At 54.4% G+C, this 23,652-nt stretch overlaps 1 long non-coding RNA gene across 4 annotated transcripts in view; it reads left to right on the forward strand.

Annotated features, from left to right (window-relative positions):
* The window catches only part of LOC118540724 (uncharacterized), a 34,176-nt gene extending 13,184 nt beyond the window's left edge, over nucleotides 1–20,992 (forward strand). For 2 of the 4 annotated variants that reach the window (XR_004919776.2, XR_004919774.2), the window contains exons 6-7: nucleotides 5,993–6,068; nucleotides 20,615–20,992. This is a non-coding gene — a long non-coding RNA (uncharacterized LOC118540724). Of the gene's footprint in view, nucleotides 1–5,992; nucleotides 6,069–6,409; nucleotides 6,760–13,764 lie in introns of those variants that run through there. The other 2 variants (XR_004919777.2, XR_004919778.2) reach the window with 2 other exon arrangements.
* The last annotated feature ends 2,660 nt before the right edge of the window (nucleotides 20,993–23,652 follow it).

The following is a 23,652-nucleotide window of genomic DNA, read 5'->3' on the forward strand; positions in this document are numbered from 1 at the left end:
TCCCAGGAGCGGTCCCCCTTCCCTCTGCTGCTTTGAGTCCTGTCCTCTCTCCTAAACGGCGAACAAGGAAGCATCGCCTGGTCTCCCATCTCTGGTGTGAGCAGATGGAAAATTCTGGACAAGAGTTGTATCTTCCCAAACGAGACCATCTCCAGTGTGGGGTTTCCATTTTGAAAGGGAGACAGGAGTGTGGGCAGGGAAGGAGGGACAGCTCTCTCTATGGTACCTGGTTCCAAGGGGGCAGCCCCGAGTCCTGCATGGCTTCGAGAATTTGGGCCCTTAGGGTAGTCAGAGGGACGGGCTGTTGCAGAGGCAGCTCTCGTCCTCGGTGTGGAATGAGTCCGTGTTTCAGAGCCAGGAAAGAATTCAGAGAGCCCTTGGGACTCTGTTGGGAGGAGGTCTGCCCCCAGAGGTGTCCCCCCGCCCCCTGGCCCTGGCACCCTACACGCCAGCAGGACAGAGCAGCACCATCGAGAGGGGTCCCAAGTTCAGTTGGATCCAGTGGAAGCGAGTGTTGGTGGGGGGACTCCTCATCTGTGCCAGGGTGAGAGACCCATCTTTGAGGAGCTCATACATCCTGGAATTTCTAGTGCCTTCTGGATTTTAGACACTCGGTCCCTTACCCCGGTCTTCACTGTGGAAAACTGATCCTTCTAGCCATGCTTTTGGGAACTGACTGATGAGAAAGTCTCCAGCAATATCTGTGTTTGTCTTCTCAGCTGCCCCTTCCCCCAAGTCGTGGGCTCATGAGGGTCCAGGGGCCAGAGCAGGTGCTGAGGAGCCGAGGCTGGGGTGGGCCCTCACTTGGGATGTGTGTGGGAGGGGAATTAATCAGGGGAGAGGAGGCTGGTGGAGGGTGTAGTCGTGGGTCTCTTAATTGCTCTCCAGTTTCTTTGGGCTTAAAAACAATCCAGATGGAGAGTTCTTAAGTCCCCCACCCTGGGGGTCTGGGGAGAGAAGGCTGCCCACCACCTTTTGCCTGGCTCCTCCGAGCAGTGAATAGGGTCTTTGGCAGGGGCTTAAGGAGGAGACTCTTAGCCTGGGAGCTCCCAGGGCCGTTTGAGGCTGAACAAAGGCGCAGGCAGAAAGGAATGTGGGGGCGCCCCCCATGGAGAACAGCCACCTGGGGATAATCGGGAGGGCTGAGTGCACATGAGTTTTCCCAGGTCCTGTGAATACATTCTTTCAATAGAAGGTGCCTTTTCTTCAGATGAAAAGGAGAAAAGCTCAATCACCTTCCCTGGACCGGAGTGTGTGTGTGTTCCCTCGGGGGCCGCGGTGGCCCCTTCCTTGTGTGTGTGTCGGGGACTGCGCCGCGCAGACAAGAGGCTGCACAATGACACGGTTAACCAGTCACCCCTTCAGCGCAACCTCGGACATGCTCATGCTCCTCGGCTCTAGGGCTTCTCTGCAAGTTTCTCAGGAGGAAGAATCCTTGCGCCTCTGCCTGTAAACAAGAATTGGATCAAACCGGGCCTGATGCCCGAGAGAATGCCAGACAGGCAGATGGGGCCAGGGGAGACCGGCCTCCAGGGTCGGGGGAGGGGGCCGGGAGGAGGGCCGGAGGGCCGGAGGGGCTGAAGGCTGACCACGTGTCTGTGCCAGCCCTGCGGGCCCACCGTGGGGTGGCTCCTGCCTCCCCCCGCCCCCGCCCCGTCCCATTCTCCGGGCCTGCCTGATACTGGAGGCAGAATCGTTCTCCCAGCTTAAGAAATTGGGGGCCGGTGTTCACAGTTAAGGAGGATGATGGGGGTCAGCACGGCTCACAGGCCCTGGGGCAGCCCCGGGCAAGGGGACCCTGCCAGATGGAGGGCAAAGAGTTTGCGCCACCACGGCCCCCAACTATCCTGAGGCTCTAGCCCCTCTGGGGAACTGGGGCAGAAATCCCTGCCGTGAGAAGAAGGAGTCCCCATCTCAGTCTTGGCCGGTGCTTCTTGCTGCTGGCTTCTGGGCCTCAGTTTCCCCATCTGTAAAAGGAGGCAGTAGCCTGTCAGCTCTGCATATTCTCTAAGGCAGAAGGAGCATGGGATGTCAGTTTGGGAAAGGCAAGGGCCCTGTTTCACCAGAGGGGGTGGTGGGTGGAAGGCCTTAAGTGTCCAGACTGGGCCCCCACTAGCCTCCTGGCTGGGAGCAGGGCACACTCCCACTCCCTAGGACTTGTCGGTCGGAGGAGAAAATTCTGAATGGGTGCTCTGGACACGGCCTTTTGGAGAGCTGGTCCCAGCCCAGGCTTAGCCCCAACTCTGGGTGTGACCTTGGATCCTGTCTCTAGCCTTCTGGCCTCAGTTTCCCCATCTGTAACAGGGGGCAATGCAGGATCACGGTCAGCTGAGGGCCCTTGGAGCTCTGGGATTTCCTTCCAGCTGCCTCAGTGGTCCTCTGTGGTTTGTTTATTTGCTGGGTCTTTAGAGTCCGAGGGTCAGAGATTGCTGGTGCCCTTCCATCCCACCCCCTCTGCTTTAGAGAGGACACAGAGAGCAGAGAGGGCTGGTGCCCCATCTCGGAGAGCAGGCCCTGGTGTGAAACCCGCTGCAGTGGCTGGCTCCCTCTTGACCAGCACGGGCAATGGGGTCACAGTCATTAGGGAGTCCCCATGGTCAGCTTTTTGTGAACAAGATCCCCATAGCGCTCACACCCCAGTCTAGCTCCCAGGGGCTGCCTGTGCACTCCGGGGCTGGGATGGCATTTTACGGAGCATTTTTTCCAAATGAGTGGGCCGCCGGCCAAGCCTGGAAAACTTTCCGGGCTGTGGAGTGGTCGGTGTGTAATGAGACTGGCCCCGTGGCGGCAGTCCCAGGAGAGCGTGGCTGGCCGTGCCATCCTCTGTGGCTCACCCCGTGCCCTTTGGTCCCGAGACCCTGGGCAACACCTCTGTTGGTGCCCTCGCCCGCTCAGCTGAGAACTTCCTGAAAAAGCCACCAGGGTGGCAACTTCTGGAAAAGCGCTCGGTAACCAGGCCTCTGCCGGCTGCCCGTCCCAAGACGCCTCTAGCTAGCCCTTTGTGCTTCGGCATGTGCGTGGTAAATAAGCTCACAGAGCCCTCGGTTGGTCCCGCACCTGGTCATTGCCACGGTGGGCTGCAGCCTTTGTTTTGTGACCTTGGTTGTTATAATACCTGGGAACCGAAATGAGGAATCGAGACATTGCCAGCCTCAATTAGACCAGCGACTGCCTTTCCCGAGGCTGCCTCCACCACTCCAGCCATTAACCGTAAACATACACCAAATAGGCCCTAATTCTCTCTAATTGCCCACTCCTGAAGCAGAGAGTGAGGTTCCAGGAAGAGGCATATGTAAACATCCTCTATGGCCCGGCCAACTGAAATTAGAGGGCTGATGGGGGCCGGCGAGAGAGGGGACGTGATTTCAAAAGATGTCCCAATTACCTCTCCCATTTTCATAAATGGGTCCATAATGTCCGGGCCCCGGTCTTCACAAAGGTACAGGAAATTAGCTTTGCAAAGAGCCTGCGTCTGTAAGGGAAGTTGTAGGAGGGTGGTCTTTGCTCAACAGGTAGGAAGCGTGAGATCTGAGGCGAGGCTGATTATTTGTATAAACTACGGGCTCTATTTCTGGAAATCACCATTTGATTGAAAATAATCCTTTTGTGTCTTTCCTAGCACTAAACATCCATAAGTTCTTTGTACCAAAGGCATGCCAGACCCGTTAGGTCCTCTTGGCCTCCAGAAAAGAGTAACTTTTAAAATCTTGAGATGAAGAGCTAGACTTTTCTTTTTTTTAAAATTTATTTCAATTTTTTTTTTTTTTAAATTTGAGAGAGAGAGAACACAAGCAGGGAGGAGGGGCAGGGAGAGGGAGAAGCAGGCTCCCCACTGAGCCAGCCAGGAGCCTGATGTGGGGCTTGATCCCAGGACCCTGGAATCATGACCTGAGCCGAAGGCAGACGCTTTATCGACTGAGCCCCCCAGGTGCCCCAAGAGCTAGACTTTGCTAATCCTGTGAAGCCATGGAGGATGTTTCTGGGGCGTCCACCAGGGCTCCCTGCGTGGATCATGAGCTCAGGGCAGGCATTTAGGAGGCCTGAGATCAAATGCGGGTGGCGGTTCTTTCCCTGGACCCTGTAAGGAATCCCTGTGTTTTCCTTTGGCTCCAGACAGTGACTCATCTCTGCATATTCTCCGACACATCTGTTACCGTCCCAGCCCGGCGCTGCGTTATCATAGATCACGGCCGACCCAGGGCTGTGCTGCACGCAGCTTTGAAACCAAGGCACGACTTGGCCAGCACTGCGTCTTCACAGAGCAGCCTGGAGTCTGCATGAAAGTTAATCTGGGGCCGTCAGGAGCTCCGGGGGCTCATGGAGCCCCGGGGGCAGAAGCAGGAAAAAAACCCCACAGATGCCCCGAGCTACCTGATTTCCTTGGTCCTATTAAACACACCAAATACTACCCCCCACCCCGTTATTCCCACAGGAAGTGGCAGTGCCGGGGGGTCTGACTGTGTGTTCAGGGTCTGGAGTCCCATTGTCACCTTAGGACTGTGGTCATGAGAAGGGGGCCTCCCCAGGGGCTCACAGGCTCCCCGGGAGGGCTGGAAACTGTCTCAGGTGGTATCCAGCTCCAAATGGGGGACCCAGAGCGTGTGCATCACCAGAGTCTGCCCTTGGTCATCCACTAGCTTATGACTGTTTGGTTAACATTTATTTATTTTTTTAAAGACTTTTGGTTTTTTGGTTATAAAATCAACCGGTTGGGGGGAAAACAAGGTTTGGGAAGCTCAAGGCCAGGGAAGGAATTTTTAGGAGGATTTGGAAGCAAGAGGTGTACCCCGCAGCGTCCCGGCCAAGGCTTGGGAGGCATAGACAGTGGAGGGGACCCCACGGGGCTTACGTCGGGGCAGGGGGAGTTGCAGAGGGCCTCGTCCTACCTTGGGGCTCCCTGCCTGCACCCTCTCTTGCCCCGACCTCTGGCTCTGCCCTCACCCAGCTCACAGCGCTGTTTAGACCTCAGCTGTGGCAGGGCCACATTTTGGCCACACCTACGTACCTTCACTAGACTTGACTGGACGTGTGCTCCAAATCAGCTCACTTAGAAAAATCTGTTTTGTTTTAACAAATAGACTTTTTTTTTTTTTTTTTCCCTGAGCATTCCGTGAAAAGGGAATGGCAAGGACAGAGAATTCCTATCCCTGCCCCTGTCCCCGATTTCTCCTGTCACTCACAGCTTGTGTTGTGTGGCACGTTTGTTACAACTGATCAGCCCATCGCGGATGCGTCGTTATGAAATAATGCCGGTGCTTATGTCATTCTTTGGGTCCCCTCTTTTGTCCCGGACAGTCTGTGTGTTTTGACAGTAACTACCGTTACTGAATTCACTTTTTTTTTTTTTTTAACTTTAAGGCAAATGCTTGAAACACAAGGCTTGATGTGCCTGGACACAGCTTTTTGTGGTGCTGATTAAAATGTGAACATAATTATCAAAGTGAAGGTACCTCTCCGGGCACCACGATCTTCTGTCCTCTGATATGTGCGCCATGGTTTTAGGACACACTGTCCATTACAGAGCCCCCAGCCCATGGCCCAGAGCCTACTACTCTAGTCTGACCCACGCTCACGCCACGCCCCGTGGGCTTCTGCCTGAGCACGCGCTGTGCCTCGGCGCTGCCCTTCCTCCGTGGTGGGATGCCCTTCCAGGGAGTCTTCTCCCCACCCTTTTGGTGTCCGGCTCAGCTGTCATTCATGCCGTGGCTCTGAATCTTTGGGCTCCACAAGACGGCACTTCGCTCCATGCGTAGCACTCAGCCAAGGGCTCTTGGGGCAGGAGCCACGTCCCCGCCTCTGGGCCTGCGCCCGTCTACTGCGTCCGTAGCTGTAGCTTGGGTGGGGAGCCTGGCGGGTGAGTGAGCACGCGGGCCAGGGTGCTGAAAAGAGAAATGCGTGATTTCACCAATTCCACACTTGCTAGAAGGTTGGGGAGTCCATGCTTTAGTTGGGTGAGGTTCCATCCCAGTGACCCCATGCTCTCTCATTCCAGTTGAAGACACTGTCCGGAATCCTCCTTGGAAGGAGAGCCCTCGACACACGACCCAGCACCCTCCAGCGTTCAAATCGTAAGTTGCTGGAGTGTGGGGGACACATCTGTGGGCTCGTCGCTGAGGGTGGGGGGCTGCCACCCAGAGCACATGGCCAGGCGAGCCCTGTGGGAGGGCCTGGTGAGCACCGGCCAGGGGGCCGCTCACGGGGAGGTGGGTGCCCAGTGAGCCAAACTGATTGCCGACCTGGGGGGCTTGTGTTCTAAGGCAGGACCCCCAGCCTCCTTGTGTTGTCTCTGTGGCAAAAGAATTCTATAGGCGGCTTCGAGTGCCGGACCCCCAAAGAATTCCTTCTCTCTCGCTCCTCTCAATGAATGGCCCTTTCATTATTGAGTGTCCCTTTGGCTCTTGTGCCCCAGGGCAGACTAGGATGGAAGTGCCCTTGTGAGCTGGGGGGCTCTTCAAAGGGCCAAGGAAAAAACGCGGGCCGAGGGACCAGCCTCTCAAACGGGCTTCGAGCTCCAATGACCTTCGCTCACCCCCTTGAAATGTCTGGAAAACAGAATGGGCAGATTTTCTGTCTTCAAAGTTTCCGGCTAAACCTCTTCAAGTTCTTTATTGTTTGGGACTGAGACACTCAGCAATGGTAATGGGTAGTTTCTTTTGTATTTGCCTTGAAAGGCCAAAATATTTTCATATTGCCACAGACAAAGCCGTCTATTTAGAAATGAACGCCATGTCTGTCCTTTCCCACTGGGGAGACCATGTACGACGTGTGTGTGTGTCTTTATGTACTCTAGGGTCTTGAAACAGGTTTCTCATGGGGATGGCCATTCACTGGGGTCCAGGGGGACACGCCTGCCCTGCCAAGGGGGCCTGGGGAACCCGGCCCTAATTGCACATCTGTCCCAGTTGGTCTAGGATGTGAGCCCCGGGAGGGTCCGGCTGCACTAACATTGACTCTGCCTGTGCCTACATCTGCCACGTGTGTGTGTTAGGGACTGTGGCTTGTGCCTTGGTGGTCAGCTTGGTGGGAGGAAGCAGCAGGGTCTAAGATACTGTGGATGTTCTGTTTCTCTTGTTGGGAGGTCATTTCACGGGTATCTGTTACATGATCCAAATAAGGGCCCATGGATGCATGAATGAAGGCAGAAAGGAGTGGATCAACAAATAAATAGGTAAAGAAGTGAGCAAGCCAGGATGAGAGTGCCATGAACGAGATCCCGTTTGATGCCTAGGACATTGATCTCTAAATCAATAAAGTATTGAATCACTGTGTAAAGAGAGCCCCACATGAGCTGATACTTAGTCCTCATGGACCCAGGAATAGGTGTAATGCAAATAGATAGCGCCTGAAGTTTACCAATAAAAGAATAAAATGTAAATAGAAGAGAGAATGACCAAGGGGTGGAAATGCAGAAGCCGGTAGCCACAGGCCCATGTCATGTGCTTACATAGTCGCTAGGAGGCTAGATCTTCTGTGAAGTGTTCTGATCACAAATGATAGCAATGATAATGATCCTTCTGGGCGGGAGGAAACTTCTGGAGGTGATAAATAGGTTTAGGACAGGATGGCGGTGATGGGTTCGTGGTGCACACTGTGTGTCAAAACACAATTAAAATTAAAAAGCATAAAGAGAAGGTCACTGAAAGGACTCCCAAAGCACTGGTGAGAACAAGAGGATGAGTCCCATCAAAATGAGCCGGTGCAAGAGAGGGAGAGAGGGAGCAGGTGATTGGGAGGGAGAGAGAACACGACAAAACATAAATAGTAAATGGAAGGAAGAACGAGCATTTTCTTAAATTAGGGGGTGCACAAATATATAAGGAGGACTACGTCAGGTGATCGTAAACCAGGAATTAGGACGAGTCCACACGTGGGCTCCTGGCATAGACAAATAATTAGCAGGTGAAAGTTCAAAGAATAGGTGAAAAAAAAAAAAAAAAAGAGAGGGCCCAGGACACCAAAGAAGAGAGTTAACTTTTACCAAAAGTTGTCTAATTCCAGGCACACATAAATAAATAAATAAATACAGAAATGAAAGAAAGCCAAAGAGAGAGAGTGAGCAGTGGAAACTCTTGGACCCGGATGGGAGCATGGCCTGAGGGGCTTGTGTCCCCCTGTCCTGGGAGCTGAGTCTGTCCTGTGAAAGGATAAAAGAGAATAAAGTAAAATATCCAAATAAAAATCAAGAAGCACGGAAGGAAAAAGGACAGGTTGTCGGTCCAGAAATACAGGAATGGGTGAATACGTACAGGTAGATGGTGGTAGGATTCGTGGTGGAAAGCTGTCATGCAGCAAAGGTTATGGTGAGTCCAATTCTACAAGCCAGGGTGCTATCAATAAAATAAGAAGTCTCCAAATCAACAAGTAATTCAGGATGCAGAGAAACAGACGGGGCGGAGTAAAGGGGAGCCAGGCCCATGGGCAGCAGGGTTGTCATTAATCCCATCTGGGCCCCAAAGCCCCCGGAGAAGGAAGGCAGGCAAGTGGAGGGGAGAAGCAAAGCTGAGCAGGAGGGAAGAACAGCTCTCAGGGTGTTGGCAACCCAACAGAGAGATGGGGGAATAGGTAGGGGATCCACAGGAGAGGGTGGGCTCAAACTGCGGATCATCATGGGTCAGAGTCTGGGCATTCATTTCCATTAATAGTGGAGTAAGTAGCTGATAAAGAAAAAGAAAACAGGAAGGGAGAATGGTCAGAAGGAAGGAAGGAAGGCAGGCACCCATGGAGGAGCTGCAGGGGTCAGGGATGGCCATTTGCAGGTGGCATTAGGATTCATCGGTCTGGGCGACTGAGCACCAAAGATGCAAAGAACGCAAGAAAGGAGAGAGACAGAGAGAGAAGCAGGAGAACGGGCTGGGCTGGGGCAGACGGTTGACTATAGATTAGCATGTTTGCAGTTAGGTGTGTTTGCCTCCAGGAGCATAAAAATAGGTACTTAACTAGCGAGAAGGACCCGAGGGATCCATGAGCACCCTAGGGAAGGAGTGAAGGAGAAAAAAGGTTTGTGTTAACTGATGAGGAGGGTGCCTGATTTCCAAAAGAATGAAAGGCAGTGAGAACGATTGAAAGGGTGGGAGAGAGAAAAAAAACAATCAAGATGGGGAAACAAAATAAAAATAAAAAAAAACTATAAAAAATAATAAATAGGTCAAACAGTTAAGTCTAGGAGAGGGAAATGGCTTAGCATCAATTCATCCACATTCATTCAGATCTGGGGCCCCAGAGTTTATAAATGATAAAAACAAGACCATAAATAAAAAGACTGACACACGTAGGTATGCGAGAGAGAGGCTCACGCTGGAGCCAAGAACACGAGCAGGCGCCGTGAGCCCAGAGTTACGACTGATTCAAAACTGGGCTCTGGAGACGGTGAAATGAATCCTAAACCAAATCGGCAGTACGAGGAATTAACGAACAAAAGGGAGCCTCGCGAGCACGGGCGCTGCAAAGGCTCTGGGAGCCACAGATTATGGTTAATCCAATTCTGTGCACCTGAGGTCCGTAAATAAAAGAATAAATATTGAAATAGAAGGGTGACAGAAAGAATGAATGGACACCGGAACGACTGAATTAGAAATGGAGATGCCTGGGACAGCCAGGAGAGCGCTGCCCTTGGGATCTTCACTCATCGGACTCCGTGCACCTGAGGCCCCCTCCTGCCCCCAGCCAAAAGATGCAGGGACCCAGCGCAGAGGGGAAGAGAGAGGAGAGTGGAGGGAGACTAAGTGAAAAAGGAAGGGGGGAAGGACACCAGAGAAGGGCACCGTGGGTGTGTCCGAAGGAGCAGGCTCTGTTAGGATTAGCCACGAGCTCCTCAGTCCTAAGGGTTTCTAGAGCGAGGGAAGTGGAGGGAGTGGAAAAAGAAGTGAAAGACGAAAAAGGGAAGATAATAAACATGAAAACAATCACAGTGACAAATGGAGAGTTGGGAGAGCTTGTCTGAACAGGGATTATAATTAGTTTACATACACTCTCCTTAAATAGATAAATGCATTACCCCTTTCAGAGAATAAATGAAAAATAAAGGAAATACCCAGCCCAAGGACAAGGCTGCATCTTCTAGCACTGTAATAAAATAGATGCAATGGAGGCCCATGAATGAATGAATAAATAAATACCTTAAGTGTAAGAGCTGACTCAGTGCCAGGAAGAGACTGCAGATGTGCACAGCGGCGTGGTGCTCGGTGTGCAGGGGGCAGGGGGGGCTTACCTGGCGGTTCTCTCACAGGGGAGCAGGAGTGGAAAGGAGGGCCCCGGGTGGGGGGGAGTGGACTCATCCTCTCATGGGGAGGAGCGATAGAAAGTCAGGAAGGTGAGATTTGGGAAGAAATACAAGAAAGGAATAGGGAACAAAAATGCTGGATGAGCACGTAAATAAAGCTTGTGAAGGGAGGTCTGCACGCCCAAGGCTGATTGTGGAGGCCCACAGATGAGGGAATTAGGTGTAAAGGGATGAATGGAGGAGGAACTGGAAGGGAGGGAGGGAGGGAGGAAGGAAGGAAGGAACAAGGAAGGAGGAAGGAAGGAAGGAACAAGGAAGGAGGGAGGAAGGAAGGAACAAGGAAGGAGGGAGGAAGGAAGGAACAAGGAAGGAGGGAGGAAGGAAGGAACAAGGAAGGAGGGAGGAAGGAAGAAGGAGGAAGGAAGTAGGAAGGAAAGAATAAGGAAGGAGGAAGGAAGGAAGGAAGGAAAGAATAAGGAAGGAGGAAGGAAGGAAGGAAGGGGGAAGGAAGGAAGGAAGGAACAAGGAAGGAGGAAGGCAGGTAGGCAGGTAGGCAGGCGGGCAGGCAAAAAGGCAGGGGCTTCTCTGGCCCGGAGTCCAGGCAGCTGAACGAGAGGGTGAGAGGAGGGACGGCTCTTGGCCTGTCGTGCTTGGTGCGAGCACTTCGCCTGGCAGGGAGGAACTGGCTCAGGAAGGCCCTGGCTGCGGAGGGCCAGGGCGCTATCCTGGCTGTGTGGGCCATTTCGCCTCATTTCTCTGATCCTCAGTTTCCCCATCTGTAGACTTGGAAGGGCATCAGCTTCCTGCTTGGATTGATCGTGGGGGCAAATGCCGTCCCACCTGTGGGCAGTGCCCTGTCCACGGCCCTGGGTAGGCAGAGGGGCTCGGGCCCTGGGCCTTGCAGAAGGCTGTGTGAACCAGGAGTGTGGGGCCGGGTGGGTGTCTTGGCCCCTCCCTGGGCTGGGTCACCTGTGAGGGAGGCTCTTCCCGCCAGGGGGCAGCAGAGGGTAAGGGAGCCGGAGGCCCTGGGGCTCGTGGGCCCCGCCCCCGGGCTGTCCGGGTGTGGCGCCACCCTTATGCAGGGCTGTGCAGGGAAGGGCGGGCAGGTTAGAACCGGGCCAGGAGGGCCTGAGAAGGTTGACCCAGGAGCCCAGTGACCCAGGTGCCCAGAGGCAAGTCACCGGAAGCCTTGTTCATGAAACCTTCTGAAATGTGCCCAGGTGCCCTCCAGCCTGGTCTTCTAGGGGGTGGGCCGCTTGCCCTTCTCAACGGGGGTGGGGTGGGGATGTCTTGGGCAGGTGCACCTCGGCCCGGGGTTGCAGACGTGGTCCCGGGATCCCGGCCCCCTTGACATGGCATCCCCAGAGCCCGTTTCAAGGCCTCACTGTCTTCTCGACTGTTTTCCGATGTCCTCTGTATTTGGGCAGAGATCGCGTTGGGGTGTGTGTTGGAATTGTCCTCTCTCCTCCTGACCTGCCCTCCTGGGGCCGTGGCAGGTCGGGGAGTCCGTTTGTACTGACGTTTCTGACCCCAGGGACTCCCTGGATCTGTCCAGTCTCCGGTCTCTGTAGTGGACGGGGTCTGTGCACTTGTCTCTTGTGTGCCTGTTTGTCTGCAGAAACTAGAACCGAAGTCCCCCTCGACCTCTCAATTTCTCTTTGGGACATTAAACCAAAATTGGATTCTTGACCAGTGCCCTGAGCAGGGGGAGCCATCTTGGCCGGAGCCTGGGTGCGTGGCTGGGAGCACGAGGAACCCAGAGGAGCCGGGCTGGGGTGGGGCTGGCGTTGGGGCTCACACCTGCAGTGACTTTGGACCCTGGGTGGGAGCAGGCGCCGGGGGAGGGGGGGCTGCTGCAGTGGGGGGCCAGCCATGCTGAAGGTGTTCACTCGGGGCAGTGAAATGGGGGGCACAGGATTCATAGCTGTAGAGTTTGAGACAGGACGTGAGGAGGGAGTGAGGGCGGACTGGGTGACTTCCACGCCTCTCGTGTGGCCCCGAATGGAGGATGGAATTTATGCATCAGGAGCCACCCTTCCGTGCCTCCAGAATCACATGCCTGGGCCACGTGAGCAAGGCCACATGGGCCTATATGCTGGGGCTGCGGGGCTCTGCTCTCCTTCCCCTAGGAATCTGGGGGCTCTGGGCTCTGCCTCAGCCGGCCTGAAGCCTGAGGGGTGCACTGGTACCCTGAGACACCTGCTAACACAGGGACCCCCAAAGAGCTTCCCTAACCAGCCCACATATCACCCTGTGGACTAGGGTGGGGGCGGGAGGGGCCCGGAGCAGGGAGAACCCTTATGTGGTTATTTTAAGTCAGCTGAGGAGCAGGAAGACTTTAAAATGTTGGGTGTGCAGTGGGGAGGAGGAGGGGGCCACAGCCAAATGCCCGGAAGAAGTAGAGGAAGAGGGACATAACCTCTAAGGGAGCTTTCTCCCCGTGTCTGAGGGGCTGTTGAGAGGTCCCAGGGGCTGGAAATGGGCCAATGGGAGAAGCTCCAGTGAGACTTGCGGGTGCCCCGATGGGTGTGTGGGTGGGGATCCAGTGGATTGTTTGTGTTCTCAGGAATGCAGAGGGCATGAGGATTGTCAGGTCAGGATGCGCAGAGTCTTTGGCTCTTAAGAGTTTTAAATCTGCTGTTCTAAGGGTCTCCGTTCTGGGGTGCTGAGATTCAGGACATGGCTTCCCCCCTGTCACCCCTCCCCACCAATGGCTGCAGAAGCCAGAGTAGGATTCCTGTGGGGGCCCCCATTTGTCCCGACCAACCCATGCGCTCCGAGTTGGGATCTCAGTGCTCCCCTCTGATCAGGGCACATCTTCAGTGTGTGTTTCTTTCTTTTAACTTATTAAAACAAGACCAAATTTTCTCTCTTGGACTTTGACTTCTGCATGCACTCCATGCACAAATCCTTCCCCTGGTGACACCAGGAGCTCTATTTAGACTCCTCTGTGACTCCCAAATCCCTCCTCGGGAAGCTCAGCCTCAGGACTGACCTTCCAGAGGCTGGAGGCTGGAGGCTGGGCCTCAGGGGCAGACAGGCCAAGGCCCCCCTTGTGTTCCTAATGTAAATGGTGTGGATGGCACATGACCTAGAGCAGGAGGTCACCCATCACCCTGACACGTCATGCCACTGTCTTTCTCCCCTTCACATTCTTGTCTGTGGGCATACTTTTATTTATTTTTTTTAAATGGACATCTTTTTTCTTTTTTTTTTTTAAATAAGCATCCAGTTTTTAAACCTTGCCCTTTTCACCACATGCATCCTGCGTTTTCCATGCAATATTTTTGTCATCAGCGTTTTTCTTTTTTTCCATGGAAAAGAATATCATCGCCTCACTGGCTGTGTCGTGTCCCATCGAGTGGTTATATACCATCGTTTGCAATGCCGACCTGCTATTGTTATGTATAACTCATCTTTTTTTTTTTTTCCCCTAATGCTATGAATTCCACCACGGCGAATGGCTTTGCGCACATCAATTTTTTTTCATTCTTACGAATTGCTTTCCTTCACCCCGAAATGACCATTGCTTCATGGCATGCCAGTTTCTCCTGCTAGACTGTGAGCCCCTTAAGGGCAAGGAGCTTGCCAAATTAATCTTTGTACCCCCAGTGCCCGCCATGTTGTGAATGCTGCATGGATGGCGTGCTGGGTGAGACGGTCGAAGGATGGGTGAATGCATGGATGCTGAATGTATGATTGGCTCTCCTAGGGTCGAGCTTCTTGAGTGAAAGGCCAGGGAGTTTGTATGGATGTTGACTAATTTCCGAGGACCTATAGCATTTTACAATGTCCAGTGATGTATTAGCATTTTGTTAAGATATTGCTAGTTTATCTCTGTTAAACAGTGTTTTTCTGTCATATTAACTTGCATTGCTTTGATTACTAATGAAGGTTGAGCATTTTCACATATACTTGTTAACCAATTGTATTTTCTCTTCTGTGAACTGTTTGTCCAAGTCCATTGGGTCATGGCTTTCTGGTGAGACTGGTCAACGATGGAATGGGTGTCCTTGGGACGTAGTGAGCCCTCCGTCACTGGAGGCATTCAAGGGGCAGGCCAGGCAGACACCTGATGAGGGTAGTTTAAAGGAGGTTCACATAGCAGGTGTGGGGTTGGTCTAGATGGTCTTGCAGGTCTATTTGACTAGGATTTGCTTCTCCCTGGAAATGGGGGGTCGGGACATCTTCCATTTGGCAGCCTGGCAACATGTAAGATGGCATCCCCTGGGTGGGGGTTCATGCATTTATGATTTATAAACTCTACACCGCACCCTCTGGAACTCTCGTGGGACAGGAATATCTCTTTGACCCTCCGAGGTCCAGTTAGCCATGCCTAGCATCTCGTGCAGTTAGCTGGTGACTTCTCACCAGCCCTGACACCCAGCCCTATTTCCCTTTGAGGAAGCCAGCCCCCTGGACCATCATTTTCCACCTCTTAGGGAATCAGGAGAGGCCATCTGCTGTCCTTTTCATTCCCAGTGTCCTGTGATGTGTGAGCAAATGTCCCCGAGGCCTTAGATGGATGGCACGTATTGGATCAGGACTGGTGGAGAATCCTTCAGGTTTTCTTCAATGGGGCAATTAAATTTTGTGATCCGAGCAGCAGGATGGACCCCATGGTCTTCCTGGGTTTCCCCTTGTGCCCCACTACAAACTAACTCGGCTCAAAGGCCATCGAGACCATTTGGCGAGGGTGTGTTCCCCACGGAGAGCTTGCCCTACCTTCCAGAACAATCCCTGCCCTCGACAGGGAGCTGCTTCTTCCCGCCGAGCCCCTCTACTATAGCACTGAGCGATGTTTGCCTGCGTCAGGATTAGTCACGCACATGTCTGTCCCAGCATCGAGGCTTGGGAGGCCAGCAATGACTTCCAGCGTTGATTTAATCCATCCATCCATTCATCTGTGCATTTGGCCTCCATTTCTTGACCTGGTGCTTTGGCCTCTCCCTTCCCTGAAAGCAAGCCTTTTCATTTTGGGCGGGCTGTGTAGCGCCATGGGCTGTGGTCATGAAGCGAACGCCCTTTTTAGAGCTTTCTCCTCCGGGGTCACTGCTCTGAGCACGTCCCAGCTGGACTCATCTGCCACTGTCACCCACACGGCTTCTGTCCCCATGGTGCTTTCCCAGGCATCACCCACCGCGGCGGATCCAGGGCCGGGGTCCGAGAGGGCCCCCCACCCGTGAGCGGAGGTGTCCTCCCCAGGCCGCCCTGCCTGGTGCATGGTCCCTGCCATGAGCTTTGCCTTCAGCCTCTCTGCTTCCTCCACCCGATGGCAGTGGTTGTAATTCACCCCTTCATTCCTTCATCCCTTCATTCCTTCACAATCGACAAACATTTCTTCAAATTAGCTGGTGCTATACTAGAGCGGGCTCCCAAGGACTCATCCCCGATTTTCTCCTTTTGGAAGACAAGACGGGCATGTCTGCAAGGGGCCATGTTTGTGTGCCAGCAAAAGGCTCGACCCTTGGTTCAGCCCCAACTTCGAGATCTGAGTTCTGTTGAAGTTTGATTGCCCTCCCCGACTTTGTTCCTTACAAAACTAGGTTGATTGGTAATCAGCAAACCGTGTCCCTGGGTGTTCAGAAATCATAACCTGTGTCCTCAAGAGGCCAGAGTGACGGCTAGGGGGTCTGAGATGAACGGCTGCTTCTGGCCGTGAGCTGGCTTTTAAGTCATTAGGACACCCTGATCTTGCCCGGTGGTGATCTTAGAGTCGTTCCTGTCCCTTTCGAAATTAGTTAATGCTGGGCTCTATTTAGAGAAAATTGGGAGAGATGATTGCTCACGGAGGTGATAAGGAGCATGCCCTGTGCGGGGGTCTGCACAGAATTATCCGTTGGCAGACCTGGGCATCCAAGACACATGGTACTTCGCAACCCCTGGACGTGGCCCCAAGCATTCACGTGGGTCCCAGGCACCCCCCCACTCCCACCCCTCTAGCTCACTGCTGCCTGTGGGGACAAGGCAGAGGTCTTGGGGCCTCTGCTTAGAATTCTGCTGTGTATTCATTGCATTGGAGAGAGGGCGTAGTGAGCAAAGCCAGGACCCTGGAGCTGGACAAACGTGTATGGTTTAAACTGACCGTGACAGCTTGAGTCTGTCTTCTGGGGGAACAGTGGCACCCACCTCGCAGGGCTGTTGTGAGGATTGCTGTAACCAGGGCTTTGAACTGGGATTCTGACCAGGTGGTGCGCGTGCCCCCGGGGGCTGCTGGGGGTGGGATGGCAGGCCAGGTGGGGCAGCCTGACCCAGCAGGTTAAGCAGGGAATGGCTTTGCTAGACGTGTAGGGGGCACCGTGGGCTAGGGTGCAAATTGCTTCGACATTGTAGGGTTAGATAGGAGTAATTTTGGCAGGGACCTTTATGCCGGGCGCATGGGCCTCTTTGGGCAACACCCTTGCCCCCCCTGGGGTACGCGTTCACGCTCACCTCTGTTAAAGGTTGGAATCACCCACTGGGTCTTGCCTACCGCTGTGTCTGGCCTGTGGGCGGCACTTACACACGACCCTCCCTCCGCAAGAGATCTCTCCTGGCAGTGTCCTCCCCGCTGAAATATTAGGCACCAGCCGTCAAAGACACCGCAATGTCCCCTCTCTCAATTAACTTTTGGGCTCAAATGCCAGCAGCCTGAGTGCCTAACACAGTACCAAGCCAGTGGTAGGGGTCGCCTTCCATTTTTGTTGAATGGATGCATGGGTGAATGGCCAAATAACGGATTGTAACCAAATGCAAGTGGCAGATGTTAAAACCCTTACTAAGAGTTTGTATTTCGCTCCTGATTAACCTGTTAACAATTGTTGTATTGTATCTCATGGACTTCTGTATGACTCGTGTTGTTTGAAAACCAGGATTCTTGTTTGGAGTGTCGTGAGATGAAACTTTTTAGCTGTCTGTGTTCTGTGTTAGGAATTAGAACCCGGCAGACCCGGGGGGCCACCTAACTAACTGTGCAGTGCTGGGCAAGTCACTTCTCCTCTCTGACCCTTGGTCTCCTTTTCTCTGATGGGTCACCAGAAAGCTCCCTCCACTGGGTGGTTTGGAGGCCAGGGCCTGGGTCAGCTATAACAGAGCTGATCAAACGCTGGCGCTCATTGAGGATCGTCGTATGTTGGGGGTTGTCCGGCAAGTTCCAAGCCTTTGCGGGATCTAAGTGAGTTGAAAGTCAGCATTGATTTTATGCTCAGATTGTATTTCGACAGTCAATGGAACGTGTAAGACAGAGGCTGAGCGGTCTGCAAGTATTTAGCGAGTTGGCCCAGGGTAAATACTGGTTTGATTAATGAGTGACGGCTTTTTTCCTTCCTTGGAGCCTCCCCCCCGCCCACACCATCCCACTTTCCATCCAGGCTGCTTCTTCTCACGTGGAGGTGGCAGCAGGCTGGGGGGACTGCTTCGGGCTTGCTGTACCTGTTCATGCCGTGTCTGATTGTGGGGGCTTCTGCAGACACCTGTGTGTGCCCCGGGTCGAGTCCGCCAGGCAGGAAGAGGTTTAGAGGGGCTTCTGCTGATGTCTTTGGGGACATCTTCTTCTGCCCTTTAGGGGAAAGGCCCCTGTGCTCCTCATTTTCTCACCCCTCTTCCTTCTTTCTCTGGCTGTAAGGTGAAGAAATCGGTCTGCAGTTTCGTCTGGGGGCCTGGAACCAAGCTGGGGCAGGGCTGTTAACCACTATGCCCCGCAAGCTTCCTGCTTGGTTGGGGGTGTGGGCCCGGTTTCTCGATGAGGGAGCTGAGATTCAGAGAGAGCTGGGGATCAGAGCCAGGGCTGAGCAGTCCTGCCTGAGGAGCTGGTGCGCTTTGACCCTGCCAGCCAATCTCTCCTAGTTACTGCGGCCGGCCTCTGCTGGCCCATGTGTACCTGGCCCTGCCCCTGGCAGGGGTCACAGTGTGCCACAGCTCAGTTGGGTCCAAGTGGGCCTTGGAAGCTTGGCTGCATTGAGAAGATATTAGGGGTCATTTGGGGTTGGGGGGTCTCTTCAGGAGACCCCTGAGTTTCTTTCCTGGCCCTTGTCTCATGCTTGTGAGACAGAGCATTCTGCTGTCATCCCCAAATGCCATCTGCACCCCCAGCCTCTCTCCTGTCCTGCCCTCCCTCTGTGGAAGCCTCACTGGCCTCCCCTTCTTTCTGCCTCCTGGGCGCTCTTTATGGCCCTCACTGCTGTCCACATGATCAGCTCTTTCAGTTGCCTGAGATTTTACTGTGAGGTCTGGCCTCCAGCCCTGTGTGCCTGCCTCCAGGAGCTCTGGCACTGGACTTCCCGGTACTCCCCTCCCTTGGGCTTAGCTTAGGGGGTCCTCGCTGTGTCACTGTTTGCCGTCTGCCCCGTGGACATCACACATCCTTGAGAACATGTCTGAGCAGAGGGGGGCCTTGCCTCGGTGCTCCGGAGGGACCCCACGGGAGGGACAGGTAGTAGGCCCCTCCTCCCAGGGGACTCTGAGTCTGTGTTCAGGTGTCTGCTCCCCGATAGGCCTCGGGCTCCTGGAAGCTTAAGCTTGTGTGTGACCCAGGATGAGGGAGTCTCCCAGGGGCCCAGTGTTGACAGGTCACCCACCCCTTGAAATGGGCAGGGCTGGGTCCCCGTTTCCTGAGGGCAGGTGAGGGAGTGGAGGTTCAGTGGGGTCACAGCCAAGCTGTAGTTGAACCCTTACTCTGAGATTTGTGCTTCTCTGACCCTTCACTTCACTAGTAGGCACCTAACAGATGCTCACTGACTGACGAGGCAGGGTTTTTCATGGACGTGAAGAACTGAATTGATGGTTGGCTGATAGGCAAGTTGAATCCACATGTGTTTCTTTAGGAGGAAAGTGTGTTTTCTTGGCAAAGACTCTTCAGGGCAATTCCCGAGGGTCTCCGCCTATGGTGGGGGCTCCCCCTGGGGCAGGTGCAGCCAGAGGAGGGTCCCTCCTGATAGAAATGTTTGTCTTCTGCCCATTTTTGAAGTATTTATGTCTAGAATAAAACTTCATTTAGGCTCAAGTGTCCTTGTTTGTGTTGTGGCCCAAGTGATTTTGATAATGTGGCATTTGGTCATGCCCAGGCTGGAGGGAGGCCCTGGTAACGCCCTCCTCTGTGGCTGGCGGTGGGCCCTGAGGGTGTGGAAGTCTCCACCTGAAACGGCTTTGTTTCCAGCACTGGTGACAACCTGTATGGCACATCCAAGTCTGAGATGCAGCCGTGGGCACCCCAAAAATGTGGGGGGATTGGACTCCAGACCTTGGTTCCTTTTATCTGCTCTCACCCTCAAAGCACAGTACCCGGGCACAAGTTGAGGGATGGGACCCTGGAGGTCTTGCTCTTTTGAATTCTGGTCCTGGTGTCACCGTTTGCCAGGGCAGTGGCCTTGGGCAGGTTACAGGCATCCCGAGTCTTGGTTTTCCCACCTGTAGAATGGGTACTGAATGATAATATCCGCTCAAAGGACGCTGGTAGCCCCCGACTGCAGGCTGCGTGCCTTGCTGCACCCCATATGCTGGCTCTGAGAATCAACGTCTGGGTTTGAGGCCACTCTGGGGCCTGTGTGTGTGTGTGGCCTGGCCGATTTTTTGCTCACCTGTAACCTGGAAATAGTCACGTTTACCTGGCACGGTTATTGTGGGATTCAATGCGATTGTTTATGTGAAAATAAATGCTTTGTTACCTGGCACATGGGTCGCTTCGCCCCTTGTTCTCTGGTGAACCCTGGGTCTGACCACAGTGCCCTGCGGCCTATGGGCGCTGGTCACAGAAGCTCTGTGCTCCCCAGAACTGCAGTGGCCCAAGCGGCTGGTGTGCGGAGTGGAGGGCGTCAGGGAAGCACGCGGCCAGCTCTGGGGAGGCAGCGAGGGAGGGAAGGGTTTGCTTTTAAATACAGAGATTTAGCAGGGTCAAAGGGGTTGGGGTTGAGGCCAAAGGTGTCAGGGGTGGGGGTGGGATCAGGGAGAACTTTTAGAAACCCTCAGAGGATGGGGAGCCTGATATTTTAGAGAACATCCAAGTTTAATCGGCAGTGGTTTGGGCAGGATAGCTGGGGTGGTGTTTAGAAAGGCCAAGAGTTCCAGATTCTGGGTTAGTGAGGTGAGAACCTTCAGAGGTCCCGGGTGCAGGAGGGTGTCGGGACTAAGGGTACGCTTCTGGAAATCTCTGCAGGTGGGGGAGCCTGGGGAAGTGGTGACGTGTGGGAGCCCAGAGATCGAGGGGCACTAGCTAGAGGGGGCAGGAGCTGGTGCCTGGGTGCTCCCCTGGCCCCCCAAGGCTGCTGGGAGCCGGGGCCTTCTCCCCGTGGTGTCCAGTGGTGCCCAGTCCCGGGGGCGTCTCTCCTCTCCTCGCCCCCCTGGCCTGCCTGTCTGCATGAGAACTTGTCAGCCAGTGAGACCGGGAGCGGGCCCCTTCATCTGCACCTGTGTCTCTCCCAGCCTCCGCAGCCACAGGGACACCCTGCACACGCTCCTGCGGGACAGGCCGGACCCAAAGACTCTGCACCAGGGCTGCCCCCTGCGAGGAGGGGCATGCCCTCCTGGCCTCTCCTTGCGTAGCCACCCGCCCTCTGACTGATGGACTGCACTGATCTGAGGCTCAGACACGTGGGCTGGACCCCTACCCACCCCTCATGAACCCTGAGACTTGGGGGAGCCACCGAGCCTTCACTTGTCCACACCTGAGGAGTGGGCTCGGACACCTACCTCACAGGGTTGTTGTGAGGAGCGAGTGATGTGGTTTGAAAGCGCCTGACCTGGGGCTTGGCACACCCTTTTGTGCTCTCAATAAATGTGTTTCTTGCCTTAACAAAAACAGTGATGGATGTGCTACTAATATGAGGAGGGCTGAATGTCGGGTGTCCTGTCTGGCTGGGGCTGCTCTCATCCAGGGCGTGTGGCGGGTGGGGAGGGCAGGGGAGCCAGCTCTGACCTCCTGTGGCGGATGCGTGTTGGGGTGAACTAACTTGGGCTGGTCCCCTTCCTTCTAATGGTTTTGGGATGGCACGTTCCTTTCCAGAAAGGAATGTAGCTGGGGAGTGGAGGAAGTCTGAGCTGAGCGCAGCGTTGGGGGTCCCAAGAGCCCCAGAGGGGCTGCCCCCAGGCTGCGACTCTTCCTCCCCTCCTCCTGCACTCCCAGGGCCCAGCAGGAGCCAGGCAGAGCTGTGGTCCTGCTCGAACTGACGGTGAGTGCGTGGCCAGCCTGGGTATGACCCAGGGCCAACGCTCACTGCACAGGATGGTTACCGAGCTCAGCGGGACCCTGAGGAAGCTGCAGGGGTGGAACCTCAGACGCAGCCGCTGTCCCCCCTGGCACGGGCACCGAGCCTTGTGCCTCCGAGACCCAGCTCAGGAAAGTCAGACTGTTGGCCGAATGGTGACGGAGAGGAGCAAGGGCAAGGGACCTGTGGACCCAAGTCCACACGGAGTCCTGGGGGTCGTCACACCTGGCTTTGCTGGAGCAGATGAACTGGACATGCAACCAGTGGGAAAGGAGAGGCTGACCCCTGCCACTGCCACCCTCAACACCGAAAGTCACCACCACTGCCACCTCCATCACCTCCTCCTCCTTCCTCCTCCACCTTCTCTCTACCTCTTCCTCCTCCTACTTCCTCCTTCATCACCTTCTTCTTCCTACCTTCTCTTCCTCCCTCCTCCTCCTCCTCCTATTCCTCTTTCTTCTCATCTTCCTCCCCTCCTCCTCCCCCACGCAGGGAGGTGCCTCAAGAGAACTACAGGAGAGTCCCACCATGGGGCTGAGCATGGGGCTGAGCATGGCCCCTTCACAGAAAGAAAGAACCACCTTGGTGCCGATGGCCATGTCTCAGCCAAGGAGACTTGACCCCAGTCCCTGATGGAGATGATGAGACTCATGGTACAGAGTATGGTCCAGGCAGCATGGAGACAAGAGGAAGATGGCCTCCAGAGTGTGTCCCACTGAGATGAGTCCATTCCAGCCAAGGTGGGGCCAAGGAGCCGGGAGAGTCCTGCCCATGGTGGTCAGAGCCCCAGCCTCTGATGACGTTCAGCTATCCATGATGAAGGGCCTTCTTGATGTTCCAGAGCTGAGACCCTAGATCCATCCTCTGATGACGTTCAGATGTCCATGATGAAGGGCCTCCTTGATGTTCCAGAGCTGAGACCCAGCTCCATCCTCTGATGACGTTCAGATGTCCATGATGAAGGGCCCCTTTGATGTTCCAGAGCCGAGACCCCAGCACCAGCCTCCCATGAAGCTCAGATGTCCATGATGAAGGGCCTCCTTGAAGTTCCAGAGCTGAGACCCCAGCTCCAGCCTCCCATGAAGCTCAGATGTCCATGATGAAGGGCCCCTTTGATGTTCCAGAGCCAAGACCCCAGCTCTAGCCTCCCACGAAGCTCAGATGTCCACGATGAAGGTTCCTCTTGATGTTCCAGAGCCAAGAATGCAGTTCCAGCCTCTGATGAAGCTCAGATGCCCATGATAAAGGGGACCCTTGATGTTCCAGAGCTGAGACCCCAGCTCCAGCCTCTGATGAAGCTCAGATGTCCATGATGATGGGCCACCTTGATGTTCCAGAGCCAAGATCCCAGTTCCAGCCTCTGATGAAACTCAGATGTCCATGATGAAGGGGCCCCTTGATGTTCCAGAGCCAAGACTCCAGCTCCAGCCACCAATGAAGATCTTGCATCCAGAATGAAGGTCCCCTTGATGTTCCAGAGCCAAGACCACAGCTCCAGCCTTTGATGAAGCTCAGATGTCCATGATGAGTGGCCCCTTGATGTTCTAGAGCCAAGATCTTAGCTCCAGACTTAGATCAATCTGCACCCAGAAGGAGGGTCTCCTTGATGTTCCAGAGCTGAGACCCCAGTTCCAGGCTTCAGTGAAACTTGAACGTACGGAATGAGGGTCCCCTTGATGTTCCAGAGCTGAGACCCCAATTCCAGCCTTTGATGACACTTGGGCATCTGGAATGAGGGTCCTCTTGATGTTCCAGAGCCAACACTCCAGCCCTAGCCTCCAGTGAAGCTCAGATGTCCTTGATGAGTGGCCCCCTTGATGTTCTAGAACCAAGACCTCAGCTCCAGACTCCAGTGTAGCTTGTGCATCCAGAAGGAGGGTCCCCTTGATGTTCCAGAGCTGAGACCCCAGTTCCAGCCTTCAATAAAACTTGGATATCCAGAATGAGGGGTCCCCTTGATGTTCCAGAGCCAAGACCTCAGCTCCAGCCTCTGATGAAGCTCACACATGCAGAACTGGTGAGAAAGCCTCAAGGCTTTCTTGGACAGGACTTTGCTTGGGCAGGACTGGGTGTGTTGAGACTGGAGATGGCAGAGGAGACTCTGCTCTCCACCCATGGCCTTCAGCACTCCTCACTAGCCACACCAGAGGTAGCATTTGGACCCCATAGGAAGCTGGGTTCCAGATGCATTAGTAAGATGTGGAGTAGGGACTCCTGGCAGGAGGAACAGTGTTAGGAAGAGCATGGCAGCTGAAA

The sequence above is a fragment of the Halichoerus grypus genome, chromosome 8, assembly GCF_964656455.1.
Source record: "Halichoerus grypus chromosome 8, mHalGry1.hap1.1, whole genome shotgun sequence".
NCBI lineage: Eukaryota > Metazoa > Chordata > Mammalia > Carnivora > Phocidae > Halichoerus > Halichoerus grypus.